The sequence below is a fragment of the Saccopteryx leptura genome, chromosome 5 (genome assembly GCF_036850995.1).
Source record: "Saccopteryx leptura isolate mSacLep1 chromosome 5, mSacLep1_pri_phased_curated, whole genome shotgun sequence".
Classification (NCBI taxonomy): Eukaryota; Metazoa; Chordata; class Mammalia; order Chiroptera; family Emballonuridae; genus Saccopteryx; species Saccopteryx leptura.
The window spans coordinates 93,865,120-93,882,514 of NC_089507.1; positions in this window are offsets into that span (position 1 = coordinate 93,865,120).

The following is a 17,395-nucleotide window of genomic DNA, read 5'->3' on the forward strand; positions in this document are numbered from 1 at the left end:
AATCTCTTTTAGTATTATTTTTTTAAACCTAGAAATTCCCCATATCTATTATTAAATTTCAATTGTACCTTCAATTCTGTATACCAGTCCATTAAGATATTTTTGAATTTTGATGCTGTCATATCAACAACACTCTCCAGCTTTGAATTACCAATAAGTATACTAAGTTATGGGTTTTAAAAATCTGGTTTATTGATAAAAAATTTTGCTAAACATTTGTATCTCTAAGTCTATTTATACTTTTAAAGTTGATTAAATAAGTATATGTATACTTACCTACACCATTATAGAAATGACACATGCATTAAGTCATTTTCCATCAAACATAAATAGGGATCTCATTCTCTCATGCACCATCATAATATAGTATGCTATGAAATGGACAATTGTTACTTCCTCAGAAACTCTTAAAACATTTTGAAAGATTGATTCATTAGACAGACAAACCCCTCAATAAGTAAATGGAAAAGATTACAATGTTTAAAATATTCTAACTTTGAAAACTGAAACATATAATGTAATTAATTGCTAGAGCTGTATACAAAATACTAGCCTTTGGAAAAATTATGAGGCAGGCTAAATTCAGTATCCTTTGTTTACTAAATTCCTTAAGAATAGAAACAAGGATTTAGTCATTGTTGTTTTCTCCCATTAAAGTTAGCAAGGTGCCCTATGACCCAGTAGATCCTTAACAAATATTTTTTGGTATTATTGGTGCATAGGTTAATAACTTATTGACAGATTATGAATGCCTTTCCCCTATACTTCTTAGTACCCAATTCCTCTTGTTTGTACTGGCAACCTACCAAAGTCTTCCTTCACTGTTCCAAGATGGAAATCTTTTACAATCTCCTTCTATTTAATAAAAATTTCATTTATTTTGATTAGAAAGAAATTAAACAATCTAATAACATTTAGGGACCTTTTGTTGTTAATGCCTGTGTCCATATTAGGACATCTAATGATGTAGATTATCTAATACAGCTGACAAATGAAAATTTGGAGGTAAGTTTTGGAAGCCTTGCAAACTATAAGTTACCATCAACTTGACTTTTTAGTAAGATCAGTCTTGGCTGAACATGTCAGCTGATAAATTCTTTACCAAGAAAATCTGGACTTTCTGTTATTGGAATTCCAAAACTATATTTCTCAATATCTACCTTACCATAATTCCTTTGTCGTTTACCCAAGTTAAGATATTTTTCAAATAAAAAGCATTTCTCTATTTCTATTAATGGCCTCATCATACAGTCAGTCACATAAACTCAAAAACTTGAAGTTTATAAGAATATGTTCTTTCCTTAAACTACTCACTCAGTGGCCTAACCTGTGGTGGTGCAGTGGATAAAACGTCGACCTGGAAATGCTGAGGTTGCCAGTTCAAAACCCTGGGCTTGCCTGGTCAAGGCACATATGGGAGTTGATGCTTCCAGCTCCTCCCCACCTTCTCTCTCTGTCTCTCTCTCTCCCTTTCTCTCTCTCCTCTCTAAAAAATGAATAAATAAAATTAAAAACAACAACAACAAAAAACTACTCACTCAATATAGTCTTCTGGCTATCATTCTCAGCTCTATCATCTTTTCTTTCTATTATACCTCGTTTTAAACCTTTTATTTTACTTCATGTTGTGGTTTGGTTACACATCCTTGCCACATTAACTTGCTAAAGCACAGCATCTATTCATTCATTATACTGCTCAAATTCTCCTTTTATCCACTCAGTGCCTATACAATGAATTCCAAACTTCCCAGTCTAGCTTTCAATGTCTGCCACATTCCAGCTATAATTTAGATTTATAGCCTTATCTTCTACTACTTCTCCACACTTGATTATTCCTGACTCACCAATATCATTCCTCATCTACCACTGAGACTTTATTGTGCTTTTTCCTCTGCCTGAAATGTTCTCCCTTCACTTCTATTAAAACCCTGCTTATTTTCAAAGCCAAAACCAAAAGGAATCTCAAAAATGACATCTTGATTCTTCCAGCCAGAAGTTTTCCTTTTTCTGAAAATCTAAGATAGTTTGTACCACTTCTAGGTTACTCACTGTATTCTAAATTGGGTTATATGCCTAGGTGATTTATCTCTTCTTGTGTATTTTAAGCTTCCTGAGAACATCGGTTGTATCATTCCATGTGTAGTAGTTAGCACATCTCCTTTACGTAGAGGCTGTTGTTTGAGTTGGAATCATCATGAAATGAATTGGGTAAGTATTGTACATTGATTTTTCAAGTGATGAGTAGAAATACAGCATCATGTGGTTAAGAGGAAAACCTTTGGAAGTCAAACAATTCCACATTTAAATTTAGTTTTACCAGTTTCTATTTAGATGATCTTGAGCAAATTAATTAATCTCTTGGCCCTCAATTTTCTTATCTGTAAACTGGGAAAGTAGTGCCTATTTTGTTGTCATAACTAAATGAGGTGTTGGGTATAAAACACTAATCTTAATAAATTATTATCTTTCTATCTTCTATTGTTCCTAGACAGAGTCTTCCAACAATGTCCAATAACTTTTTATTAAATAAATTAATTATTTAGAAAACAAAAACATATTATGAATTACATTTTATATATATGTATAATTAACAATTAAAAATATTAAGAAGAGTATATAAGATAAAAGTGGAAGAGCAAAGTAAAGAACCAAGATAAAATTTTTTAAAATGAGCAAGAAGAAATTTAATTTTTGACATAGATTTATAGTCTTAAGTCTACAGAATGCATTGAAAATTCTTTATAATTTTCTAATGGAAAAAATGTAATTACCTATTTTTAATTCTAACTGTTCACATCTTAAATTACATATAAAAATGTATAAATACTGTGGATAATGGAAGGCCCAGCCAGGCTCCAGATTCTCATTGGGGAATTTCTGTGTCAGACCACCCACTGTGAAAGTGAAAAGTTGGTGCGTTTGCCAGTGTGGAAATTTCTTCAGAAGAGAGCTCTAAGCTCTTGTAACCATGTTTCCTAAGGAAAGCTGAAGAAGAAGAAGAAGAAAACATGAGAAATTACTGGACAAACATTACTTGTCCAAGTTTCAAAGTAACAATCAAAGGTGGAATTAATACCTTTAACACCACAGTTATCCTGAACTTTAGTCTGTTTATATAGATTTGGACTGACTAGTTTTAGTTAATTTCTTGGGAGGACACAAACTTATATGAATAAAGCTAGAATTTCAAGGCAAGTCACGCTATTTAATTATAGTTTGGTTTGGATCTTTTGTTCCTGTTTTATAATCTTTCTCAAAATATCTTTAGAATCAAGCCACTCAAATAGTAATACCAAAATAACATTGGCACTTGAAATCATATTTCAAATTTCTTGAAATAAACTTTTACTATGGAAGTAAAAAGAGACATTCAAATGGGTTAAACTGGAAAAAGTATGGAAGAATGCACAGGATGATGATCTTTGCTCATTTTGTAGACTAATGTTGAACATATTTTATCATAAATGTATTATCTCACCTGTAATTAGGAACCATCTGAAAATCTAGTTTCTTGAACTAATGCAAGACAGATGTTTGTGAAAGTGTCTTATTTACTCTAGTGTTGGCCCCAAAAAAGCTTAAGAGGTGTGTGTATGAGTGTGTGTGTGTGTGTGTGTGTGTGTGTGTGTGCAATTCTCTTTCACCACCCCCCTCCAATACATCCCAGGCAGTGTTAGGAGAGGATCATTAGAAGACCTTTTTGACTTATACTGAAGTCTTTTATAATCTCAAAGCTCATCTCAAATCATTGCTTCAAATGCACCATCTTCTGCAATCCCCAGAGGAGAAGAAGATTATTTATCGGGATGGGAAAGAAGACATCTTTTAGAAAACTTAAGTATAACTGGTGTACGATATTATATTAGTTCAGGAGTATAATAAAGTGATTTGACATTTATTCTCCTTAAATGTGATCACCACAGTATTGACTATATTCCTTTTTACATTTTTTACCCATTCCACCTCAACCCTTTGGCAGCTATCAGTTTGACCTCTGTTCCTGTGAGGTTCCCTTTGTATTATTTGTTCCTTTGTGGGTTTCTTGTTTGGTTGGTTTGTTTGTTTTCTTTCTTCTTTTTTTAAGGTTCTACATTTAAGTGAAAGCATATAGTATTTGTCATTCTCTGTCTGACTTATTTCACTTAACATAATACCCTCTAGGTCCATTCATGTTGCCACAAATCACAAAATTTTGCTTTTTTTTATTGCATGGAATAAAATATATACAATTTTTTATTGTGTTTGTGTGTAGTCATAACTTTATCTGTTTCTACATTAATAGACACTTAGGTTGCTTCCATATTTGGCTATTGTAAAGAGTACTGCAATGAACATAGAAGTACATATATATTTCTGATTTAGTGTTTCTATTTTCTTCAGATTAATACCCAAAAGTGGAATTGTTGGGTCATATAGGTAGATCTCTTCTTAGTTTTTTGAGGAATCTCCATCTGTTTTCCATAGTGGCTGCACCAATTTGTAGTTCCAACAACACTGCACAAGGGTTCATTTTTCTCCATATCCTTACCAACACATATTATTTGATTTTTTGATGATAGCCATTCTGACTGGTGTAAGGTAGGTAGTATCTCATTGTGGTTTTGATTTGCATTTCCCTGATGGTTTGTGATGTTGAGCATCTTCTTATGTAGCTGTTGGTCATCTATAAATCTTCTTTGGAGAAATATCTCTTCATGTCTTCTGTCCATTTTGTGACTGGATTGTTTATTTGTCTTTTATTGAGTTGTATAAGCACTTACACATTTTGAATGTCAACCTTTATTGGCTATATTATTTGAGAATATATTTTCCCATTCACTGGGTTGTCTTTCTGTCATGTCAATATTTCCTTTCCTGTACAGAAGCTTTTTAGTTTGTTGAAGTCCTATTTGTTTAGTTTTGTCTTTGTTTCCCTTGCTTGAGAGGACATATCCAAAAAGATATTACTAGGACTGGGGTCAAATAGTTTACTACTTATATTTTCTTCTAGGAGTTTTATGATTTTAGGTCATATATTTAAGTTTTCAATTCACTTTGAGTTAATTTTTGCATAAGATGTAAGAGAATCACCCAATTTCATGTTTCTTTTGCATATATCTGTCCAGTTTTCCCAGCACCATTTAATGAATAGACTGTCATTTTCATATTTATATTTTTGCATCCTTTGTTGTCACTCAATTGACCATGTACAGGAGGGTTTATTTCTGAGTTCTTTAGTCTGTTTCATTATGTTTCTGTTTTTGTGCCAGTACACTGGGGAACAATTTTTTTTTTCCTTTTCTGTTGCATGAGGTTTTAGAACTGTTTCTATATATTCCCGCATTGCTGATTCCAAATCTGAAATCCGTTTTTTGGTGCATGCTCTAGTTTTTATGGAATTTTAATTTCTTTTTGTTACAGTTAATGGCATGCACTGGTTTTTAAATTGGAGTTAAAGGGCAATGACTCTTGAATTGAACATAACCACAAGGCAATTAATGTTTTACAAACATCACTTTTACATAATTGTAGCTGTTTTTAAATGTAAAAAAATGTTTATTATCTGATAAAAACACCCTCTTATTTTGTTTTAAGATTGAATCATGGCTTCTTCGAGTAGGCATAAATGTAAGAATAATCTTGACACCTTCTGTTATATATGTGGATGTTACACACTTCAACGTCAAAGGCACAATATTTCATCATTTGTGACATGTGCATATATTGCCTATTTTCATGTTCCCCTTGGCGATCAAGACAAGAATTGGGCTCCTCATATTGTGTGTCATAATTGTGAGGAAATGCTTCGTGACTGGACAAAAGGAAAACGCAAAGGAATGCCTTTGGTATTCCATGGTTTGGCGTGAACCTAAGGACCACAGCAGTGACTGTTATTTCTGCCTGATCCATACAAAGGGCATTGGCAAGAAAAGATGACATATGATTGCATATCCTAATATTCCTTCAACAATATGACCTATCTCACACTCTGAGACACTCCCGGTTCCAGTTTTCAATGGTTATATTTCTTCTAAGGATGAAGAAAGTGAACATGGTGATCAAGTGTATTTTGATAAGATGCATGAGGAAATGGTTGTAGAATCTGAAGAGTCTTCTTCTGATGCCAAGCAGTCATTAACCCCTCAGCAGTTTTGCCAACCCATACTGAATGACTTAGTAAGAATGACATAAAAATTGTCCTCGACTTTCTGAACTATGAGGAGCATAATTGGATCATTTGTGTAGATCTTAAAATGGTAAATTTCCTGCTAGGACAACAGAGAGGTTTTACAAAGTGTCCTTGCTTTCTGTGCTTGTGGGACAGCCGAGCTCAGAAGAAACACTGGACATAGAAAGAGTGGCCGAAATGTGAAGCTCTGGAAGTAGGGATGCAAAATATTGTGAATGAACCTGTAGTTAATCGAGGCAGGATCATTTTCCCCCTACTTCACATCAAGCTTGGCTTAATGAAGCAGTTTATGCAGGCTTTGAATAGAGAAAGTGAATGCTTTCAAAATATTATTTCTGCTTTTCCCGCCTTGTCTTTCGAGAAGACAAAAGCAGGTGTCTTCGATGGACCTCAAATTTGAACCCTCATACGTGACAAAGAATTTGCCAGGAAAATGAATAAGGAGGAGAAAGCAGCATGGCAGTATTTTGTCGCAGTTACAAAGAACTTTCTTGGCAACAAAAAAGCAGAAAACTATGAACTTCTAGTTCGAAGGATGCTGTTGGCTTTCTGCAACATTGGATGTAACATGAGCATTAAGATTCATTTCCTGAACAGTCACCTTGATAAGTTTCCCGAAAATCTTGGAGCTGTTAGTGATGAGCAGACTACTGCTGGAGCATCAAACTAGATTGTCCTCAACAAGTACACAAATGCAAGTGCTACAAACGCAAATTTTTGCCTGAATAGAATTTAAATAGGTTTTATGCAAATTTTATAATTAAAATAAATGTTTTAATATGTTCTATTTCAAAATTGTAGACAAATTCTGATGTAATCATATCTTTTAGTGTATTAGTGTATTTACTGCATTATATAAATTATTATATTTCACAAAAATGATGCCCAAGAAGACATTCTACTTCATTATGTTAAACTAAATGTTGAAAATTTTACAATAAGATGAAAACCTAAAATCTTGAATTCCAAAAAAACTGTAGCTTACAGAGTAAAACTAACGTCAGATTTGAGATCAGCCCACTCGAATTAGGTAAGAACAAGTATTTTTGTGGATGCAACAAAAGTTTTGTTCCCCAGTGTTATTATAGCCTTTACAATCAGGGAACATGATAATTACAGCTTTGTCATTTTTCTTTTCCCAAGACTGCTTTGATTTTTCATGTTCTTTTGTGATTCCATGTAAGTTTTAGGATTATTTGTTCTGATTTCGAGAATGCCATTGGAATTTTGATAGGGGTTGCATTGAATCTATAGATAATATGGTCATTTTTAACAATGTTAATCTTTTCAATCCATGAATACAGTATATCCTTTCATTTATTTGTGTCCTCTTCAATTTATTTCTTTAAGTGTCATAGTTTTCAGAGTACAGCTATTTCACATCTTTGATTAATTTATTTTGATGCAATTTTAAATGAGATTGTTTTCTTTTTAAAAAATGTGTTGATTGATTTTAGAGAGAGAAGGAGGAAGAGAGAGAGAGAGAAACATTGATTTATTGTTCCATTTATTTATGCATTTATTGGTTGATTCTTATATGTGTCCTGACCAGGGACTGAATTCACAACCTTGGTGTAGTGGAATGATACTCTACCCAACTAAGCTACCTGGCTATGACCTGGAATTGTTTTATTAATTTTGTTTTCTGATTGTTTGTTATTAGTGTATAGAAATACAATATATTTTTGTATATTATTGTTGTATCCTGCTACTTTACTCAATTCATTTTTTACTTCTATTAAATTTTTGGTGGAATATTTACTGTTTTCTGTATATAGTATCATATCATCTGCAAATAGTGACAGTTTTACTTCTTCCTTTCTAATCTGGATGCTTTTTATATATTTTTTGTTTAATTGCTGTGGCTAGGTCTTCCAATAGTATACTGAAGAATAGTAGTGAGAGCTGGCATCATTGTTTTGTTCCTGATCTTAGAAAAAAGTGTTCAGCTTTTCATCATTGAGCATGATGTTAGCAGTGGGCTTATTGTATATAGCCTATATCATGTTAATGTAAGTTTTTTAAACACCCATTTTGTTGAGAGTTTTTATCAAAACAGATGTTGAATTCTGTCAAATGTTTTTTCTATGTATATTGAAATGATCATATAATTTTCCCCTTGGTTTTGTTCATGTGATGAGTCATGTTAATTGTTTTGTGGATGTTGAACAACCCTTACAATCCTTATATAAATCCCACTTGATCATGTTATGTATAGGCCATCCCTGGGTTACAAATTATATAGATTCTGTAGGTTTGTTTTTAAGTTGAATCTTTTTTAAGTTGAATCTGTATGTAAGTTGGAACAGTTACATGAGACAGTCAGACTCCCACATGCGCCCGACCGGGATCCACCCAGCACGCCCACCAGGGGCGACGCTCTGCCCACCAGGGAGCGATGCTTTGCCCCTCCGGGGCATCGCTCTGCTGCGACCAGAGCCACTCTAGCACCTGGGGCAGAGGCCAAGGAGCCATCCCCAGCGCCCGGGCCATCTTTGCTCCAATGGAGCCTTGGCTGTGGGAGGGGAAGAGAGAGACAGAAAGGAAGGAGGGGTTGGGGGTGGAGAAGCAAATGGGCGCTTCTCCTATGTGCCCTGGCCGGGAATCGAACCAGGGTCCCCCACACGCCAGGCCGATGCTCTACCGCTGAGCCAACCGGCCAGGGCCAACATATCTTGTTTGTAACCCAAATACTGCCTGTAATCCTTTCAATGTATTAAATTTAGTTTTCTAATATTTTAGGATTTTGTTGAAAATTATCGCATTTATAGTCATCAAGGATATTGGCCCATAATAATTCTCTCTCTCTCTTTTTCTGGTTTACATATCAGAGTAATGCTGGCTGCATTGAATGAGTTTGGAGGTGTTTCTTCCTCTTCAGTTTTTTGAACTAGCTTGAGAAGACAGGTATTAATTCTTCTATTCTTTAAATGTTTGGTAGAATTTATATGTGGAGCCATCTGCTCCTGGGCTTTTGTTTGTTGAAAGTTTTAGGATCACTGCTTCAGCTTCATTAGTAGTTATCACTCTTCAAATTCTCTGTTCATTCCTGGTTTAGTCTTGGAACGTTGTATATTTCTAGAAATTTATTTTTTTCTAGACTGCCCAATCTGTTGGCATATAACTGTTCATACTATTCTGTAACGGCCTTTTGTGTTTCTGTAGTGTCAGCTGTACTTTCTCCTTTTTCATTTCATTGATTTTATTTATTTGAGCTCTTTCTTTTTTCTTTGTGAGCCTTGCTAGAGGTTCGTAAATTTTATTTATCATTTCAAAGAAGCAGCTCTTAAGTTTCATTGATGTTTTCTATTACTTTTTAAGTCTCTATATCATTTTATTGCACTCTGATCTTTATTATTTCCTTCCTTCTATTTTTTGTTGTTGTTGCTGTTGTTCTCTTTTTAGTTCCATTAGCTGGTATAAAGTTAGATTGTTTATTAGGGATATTTCTTGCTTCTTGAGGTAGGCCTGTATAGCTATGAACTTTCTTAGAACTGCTTTTGCTGCCTTCCAAAAATAAGAGGTGTCTTCATTTTTATTTGTATTTTATTCTAATTTCCTGTTTGACTTCCTTTTTGATCCATTGGCTGTTTAGTAGAATTTTGTTCCTTTTTTTTTTCTTTCTTTCTTTTTTTTTTTTTGCTAGAGAGAGTCAGGAAGGGAGAAAGAGATGAGAAGCATCAACTTATAGTGGCATCACTTTAGTTGTTCATTTATTGCTTCTTATTCATCCCTTGACTGAGCGGCTCCAGCTGAGCCAGAGACCCCAGCACCCTTGGGCTCAAGCCAGCAGCTTTTGGGCTCGCACCAGTGACCATGGGATCATGTCAATGATCCCATGATTAAGCTGGTAACCCCACACTCAAGCTGGTGAACCTGCTCTCAAACCAGATGAGCCCACACTCAAAACAGCGACCTTGGAGTTTCAAACCTGAGACCTCAGTATCCCAGGTCGATACTCTATCCACTGTGTTACCACTGGTCAGGCAGAATGTTGTTTAATCTCCATAGATTTGTGGGGGAGGTTTTGTTTTATTCTTTGCTTTTGTTTTCTTTAAGTAGTTAATGTCTAGTTTCAAGCCATTGTGGTCAGAAAATATGCTTAATATCATTTCAGTCTTCTTGAATTTATTAAGGCTTGTTTTGTGGTTTAATATGTCATCTGTCTTGGAAAATGTTCCATATGAACCTGAGGAAAATGTGTAATCTACAGTAGATCTGTTCTAATGTGGCATTTAAGGCCATTATTTTTTTATTAATCTTCTATCTGGATATTATAGCCTTTAAAGTAAGTGGGATACTAAAGTCCCCAACAACCAACTTTATGTCCATTACTATTTGCTTCATATATTTGGGTGCATAGATATTTACAATTGCTTACAAATCTTTGTGGATTGACCTCTATACCATTATATAATGTCCTTCTTTGTCTCTTTATATTCTTCATTTTAAAGTCTATTTTGTCTAATATGAATATTGCTATACCAGCTTCTTTTCATCTCTAATTGCATGAAATATTTTTTCCATCCCTTCATTTTCAGTGTATGCTTCTTTTGATTTAAAAAGTAAGTCTCTCTCTCTCTTTTTTTTTACAGAGACAGAGAGAGAGTCAGAGAGAGGGACAGACAGACAGGAACGGAGAGATGAGAAGCATCAACCATCACTTTTTCGTTGCACTTTGCAACACCTTAATTGTTCATTGATTGCCTTCTCATACGTGCCTTGACCGCGGGCCTTCAGCAGACCAAGTAACCCCTTGCTCAAGCCAGCGACCTTGGGCTCAAGCTGGTGAGCTTTTTTGCTCAAACCAGATGAGCCCTCGCTCAAGCTGGTGACCTCGAGGTTTTCCGCATCCCAGTCCAATGCTCTATCCACTGCGCCACCGCCCGGTCAGGCAAAAGTAAGTCTCTTATAGGCAGCATTTTCCCACCTTTATGTCTTTTGATTAGAGCATTTAGTCCCTTTTTATTTAAAATAATTATTAATAGGTATGTTTTATCGCTATTTTGTTGTTTGTTTTAGTTGTCCTTGTTGTTCTCTCTTCCTTTCTTCCTCTTTTTTTTTTTTTTTTTAGAGAGAGAAAGGAAGAGAGAGAAGGAGAAAGAAGGAGACAGACAGACAGGCTGGAAGGGAGAAAGATGAGCATCAACTCATAGCTGAGACACCTTAGTTGTTCATTGATAGTTTCTCATATGTGCCTTGACCAGCAGGCTCCAGCAGAGCCAGTGACCCCTTGCTCAAGTCAGTAACCATGGTACCATGTTTATAATCCCATGCTCAAGCCAGAAACTTCAGGGTTTTGAACCTGGGTCCTCAGAATCCCAGGCCAATGCTCTATACACTGTGCTACCACCTGGTCAGCCTCCTTTCTTCTTCTTTTGATCTCTTTTTTTTTTTGCTTTGATTGTTTCTTTGGTGTTTTGATTGTGTTCTTTTTCCTTTATTTTTTGTGTATTTTTTGTAGGCTTTTGGTTTAAGATTACCATGAGGTTCATATATTTCCATCCATAACTATAACAGTCTATTTGAAGATTATAAGTTCAAATGCATTTTAAAAGCACTACATTTTTGCTCCCACCTCCAATCTTTGTTTTTTACGTCATATTTTATATCTTTTATTTTGTATGTTCCTTGGCTATTTATTGTAGTGGTTGTTAATTTTACTACTTTCATCTGTTAAGTTGCATATTAACTTTTTAAGTAGTTGGTTCCCTGGGTTTGTACTATATTTGTCTTTACTAATGAGATTTTATTTTCCTCCCTGTATTTTTTTATTTCTTGTTATGACCTTTTCATTTCTGCATAAAGAAGACCATTTCACATTCTTGGAAAGACAGTTTAGTGGTAGGGAATTACTTTAGTTTTTACTTGTCTGAGAAACCCTTTACTTCTCTTTCAGTTCTGAATGATAACCTTACAGGATATAAAATTCTAGGTTGTAGGTTCTTATTTTTTCAGCAAATTGAATATTTCCTGCCACTCCCATCTGACCTCTAAAGTTGCTGCTGAGAAATCAGCTGACTGCCTTGTAGGGTTTCTCTTGTGTGTGATTTGTTGCTTCTTTCCTGCTGCCTTCAAGATTGTCTTTGTATCCTTAACATTTGCCATTTTAACTGAGATATGATTTGGTGTGGGCTTCTTTGTGTCCATTTTGTTTGGAATTCTCTGTGTTTCCTCGACCTGGATGTCTATTTTCTCCTCCATATTAGGAAAGTCTTCACCTTTTATTTATTTTACTATTTTTTTAACTTTTCTGTTGCTTTAAGAGAGAGAGAAAGAAGCATCAACTTGCTGTTACACTTAGTCATTCTATTTAGTTGTGCACTCATTGATTGCTTCCCATAAGTGCCCTGACTGGGAATTAAACTCACAAGTGCAGTGTGCCAAGACAATGCTCTATTCACTGAGCCACCAGGTCAGGGCTTTAAACACTATGGTCATCTCATAAACTCACTAGGCAATATTATTTTCATAGCACTTTTAATATATCTTTCTTTTATTTTACGAATGGTATTTTCTCATGATATCAACAGAAAATGATACTTCTGTATGATTTTTTAGCCAACCTTTTAATAATTCTTATATATCAGGAGAAATGTTTTGTCTTATTATGCTAAAAGATTAACAAACAAATACATCTATGAACAATCAAGGAATGTGGGACTGGAGGCATGGGGGGTTAGAATGAAGTGGGTTTTGCCAGAGGGCTTTTAAAGATTCTAGTCTCCATTGGAGGATCCTTTCACAGTGGTAGTTTGTTTAGTGTTTGGGAGAACAAACCTTAAATCAGATTTTACCTGATATGAGTCCAACTCTAAGCCTGACTCTGTGACTCATCAACCAGGCAGCCTATAGCAAGTCACTCTTGAGCATTAGTTTTCTCATCAGTCTAGTAAAGAAATAATAGTATTAACTTTATAGGGTTGTTGTGAGAACCAATTGAGATGACACATGAAAAACACTTAGCACAGTGCCTGGCTCAGACAGAGTTACTCAGTAAGTTGTCTTCTGCATCACTATGGTTATATTTAGAAAAAGTTACACATAAAATAAAATCAAAGTATTATGGTAAAAGGATATTAAGAGAGCTGTGAAAATAACATTGGCCCATCATTTTATGGGTGTACAGATAATTTTTTAAAATGATGATTGTAGTCCCTAAGTCAATGAAAGATAATTTGTCTACTTTGTCACATTTTGTAAGTTTCAATCATCTTCCCCCTTAATTCTTTGAATCTGAAGCCGTCTAAACCTCCTTAGAGTTTCTCTTAAAAAACAACAAGGCCAGGACTAGTGATCCTCCAATGGAGACTAGAATCTTTAAAAGCCCTCTGGCAAAACCCACTTCATTCTAACCCCCATGCCTCCAGTCCCACATTCCTTGATTGTTCATAGATGTATTTGTTTGTTAATCTTTTAGCATAATAAGACAAAACATTTCTCCTGATATATAAGAATTATTAAAATGCTCTACAGTAATCTCATCAATAATGATACTCTTCCCAGTATTTCTGACATATGTTTGTGGTAGCAGCGGGAAAGTGAGAGTGGATGCGGCAACTGATCCAAGTAATATTTTACCATCAATAAATTAATAAGATATATTTGAGGCTTTTTGGTCAAAAATTAGCAGAAATAAAAATAACTATGGTTTGTTTGGTCTATGACTTTAACCAAAGTCTGATTGGGTTAATACTTTTTGCTGTTGTTTTTGAGTTGACTAGCATTTTAAACTTCTCAAGTTTTCTTGTCTCTAATTATAAAAATGAAAAAAACAACTTTATCCATAGTATATTTTGATGCATTATATTTTATTAAATATTGTGAATAATACAATTTTTCTAAGTATGAAATAATTGTGGGATTGGAGATCATAATCTTTAATTAGTAAAACGATCCTTGGTTCTGATAATTGTAAGCTTGAAACTTCTGTCTTATATGTTATGTGTTCCTCTTATACATATATATCTCCTTTCTGTCTCCCTCACCATACACATTCCCCAAGCTATACGCGGGGTGCAGCAAACGTAGGCCCACAGTTGTGAGTACATGAAACACAGAAGTTATTCTTGTACTATTAATAATTGTATTATTTTCCATACAAAAAAACTGTAAACCTACTTTAGCCCACCCCTGTACTTTTTAAATCTTTATTTTACTATATTATGAAACATTAAAATTTTTTTCAGCAACTTATAAATTCTGATTATCATCCTAAAAATGATGAATGATATGAATCATCACTCTAAAAATACTCTGACATAGCAAAGATGATGGTAGTGATCATAAAAAGTTAACATTTTTGCTACAGAATTATTTTACATGTAATTTGTGAGGAAAAGTTTGGAAATTAATTGTAATTAACCTGAGATTTAATTCATGCCAATTTAATTCATTTTAATATCTTTGAAATTTGTTTTTTGGTCAGCAAAAGTGTTAATTATGTTGTTCAATCAATAGGCTTTTATTGAATATTTACTATTTACCAGGTCTTGTTCCAGGCTCCCACAAAAGCTTAAAAGAAAACGATCGCCCAAATCTTAACTCATTAAAACACCCACATGATACTTGACAAAGGAATAATATGGACAAAGGCACAGTAGTTTTTTCAGGTATGAGAACAATAATTGCCCAGAAATAAAAATTAAATAGGAAAAGAAAGAAAGTTGTGAGATTTAGAATTAGTTCTAAAAGGAGATGTTAAAAGAATTTAGAAAGGAAAATGAATCAAAAGGGTGTAGAAATCAGGCAGCTTTTCTGTGGAGAAAAACGACTTCCCACAATGTTCAAATTTGAAAGAGTTGCAGGACGACAACCGTAAAAGGATGAAAAATGAAAAATCACTATAAAGGTCCCGTTGAGCCAATAACAATTGGATATGGCCCAAGAAAAACAAGTACCTTCACATGGAAAGATGCAGCATATCATCTGTACACAGCCCTATTTCTGTGTTCTCCTGGAACACAAAATTTTGGCAATGTGTGCAAGTTCACAAGTGGTAGTTTCATGTGAAGGAGGAGCTTCCAAGTTGGGAAAAATAAACTAAATTGAGATTTACCACTTTGGTAGCCACAATGTAATGCTGCCTGGGGTGAAGAGTGTGCTGACACTTCAAAGATGCCCAGCGTGCAGTGGGACTTTATAAAGAACTTGCACAGTCCCTCTGTTGTTATGGAAGGACAGGTTCCAATACTACATGCTTTACTTGCTTGCCCTAACACCCTTATGATTCATACAAGCACTTCATATTTATGAATACAAATAGCTTACAGGTACCATATTTCCCTATATATAAGACGCACTTTTTGAAAATTTTGGGGTCTAAAAACTGGGTGCATCTTATATAGTGGTTGAAGTTTTGTTGTTGTTGTTTTTTACTTGCATTTCCCTCTTTTTTGCACTTACTTTTGCACTCATTGTTGAAGACTGATTCACCATCAGACACAGATGAAGATAAGCTAAGGGATAAGAGTTTTGACAGTGATGAGGAGTTGTATGAATTTTATGATGAATAAAACTTGAGTGTAATAACTTTATGTAATATTTTTTTTTTCAAAATTCAGGGCCCAAAATTAAGGTGTGTCTTATACATGGGAACATCTTATACATGGGAAAATACTGTAGGACCTCAATTGGATAAAACAACTTTTCATATCTGGAAAACTAATCTCAAGCCTTAATTCAAAGAAGAGACAGAGAATAATCCAGGAGCAGGCAGAATTCTGAGGAGAGCCTACTGAGGTGGCAGAAGGAGAAAAAAAAAAAGGCAGGAAATAAAAGAAAGGGAAAGAACAGGGATATGGAGAAAGATGTAATTTCTCCCAACTGTGTTGACAGCTCTTCCTAATCCCCTGCTCTCGGATAAAGCATTGCATATGAATGCAGGGTCCAGCAGAGACTTGGGGTTGCCAGGCTGCTCCAGCCACTATGGTCTCATCCTCTCTCCACCTCAACGGTGGCACCCCACCCAGATTCTTTTCTTGTCAAACTTGTTTGCAGTCATCCAAGCCCTCTAGTTGATGACCTCTTGGTCAAACTGTCTGTTAACTAGGACACAAATAGATTGAGGGTGTCAGATAACATGGTAATTTAGTGGGGAGAAGACAGAATGAGTGCTGCAATACCCTTTATAATACACCTTCCCCCAAGTATCCAAACTTTTAAAAGTAAATGTCCTTTCCCTACCTATGTTTCTCTGTGTCTCTCAGTCACTGAAGGGTAACTGAATGTGATTCATACCTTTGTGTTTATTTAGTTGCTTTGATGTGCTCCTGTCTCTCAGGAGGGAACTGGTAGAACATTTGAGTCAATTCTATTTTGGGGGGGAGCGGGGTCACACAAAAGTTGGGTGATAACAAACTTGGGCTGTATGGGAATGACACTGAGCACTGTGTACACTGAAGTTAGAGTGGCAACACTATATGAAGAGATGAACATGCTCTAATATCTTAAATTCAAAGCCATTTTTCCTGGAACTAATTAATGCCTAACTAATACACATACATAGTACTTACCACTCGCTTGATGCCTGCTGAGCCTCTGAAGAACCTGGTTGCCCACATGTTTCTGAGGTCACCCTCCCGGCCCTACCAGTAATTCTCATCATCACTATACAGGTCGTGAGGGAGAAGTGGTGGGCTTTGAAGAAGCTAAGACACGATTGAGAGAGTAATAGAACGATGTAGAGTTCATACCATACACACCACCACAGCCACCCTACTCACACCCCTAAGTACAAAGATTTAGGTAAATCCTCTCAGTAAAAATTATGCTGCTTCAATAAAGACCTCAGAGGTAGGGTCCAAGAGGTGTCCAATGGAGGGATGTTACCTTTTCAAAAATTATTTACTGAGAGGTTATTATGGACCAGGCACTGCATTTTGAGTAAAGCAGCTACTTTGCATAGAAATAACCCAAACTTTTTAAGAGGTACAATTGTTCTACATGTTGGCTGGAAATTCCTGATATAACATCACATCTTTCTCTGGCTTACATACACTTTTATCTCTTTTCTTGAATGGAGGACTAGAGAGGGGGTTTTGATTAAACAGAGAGAAAAGCCAGAGATACAGAAGCAGAATCAACTTTCTATTCAGGGATTTGCTGAGCACCACGAGTTGCTGTTTCCAGATGAAAGCACAAGAACTCAGGGGGTGCACTGTATTGAATTCTTTCTCCAGCTCTGTAATCTTTTTTGTAAGTTCTGTATTTTGACACCGAGCACGT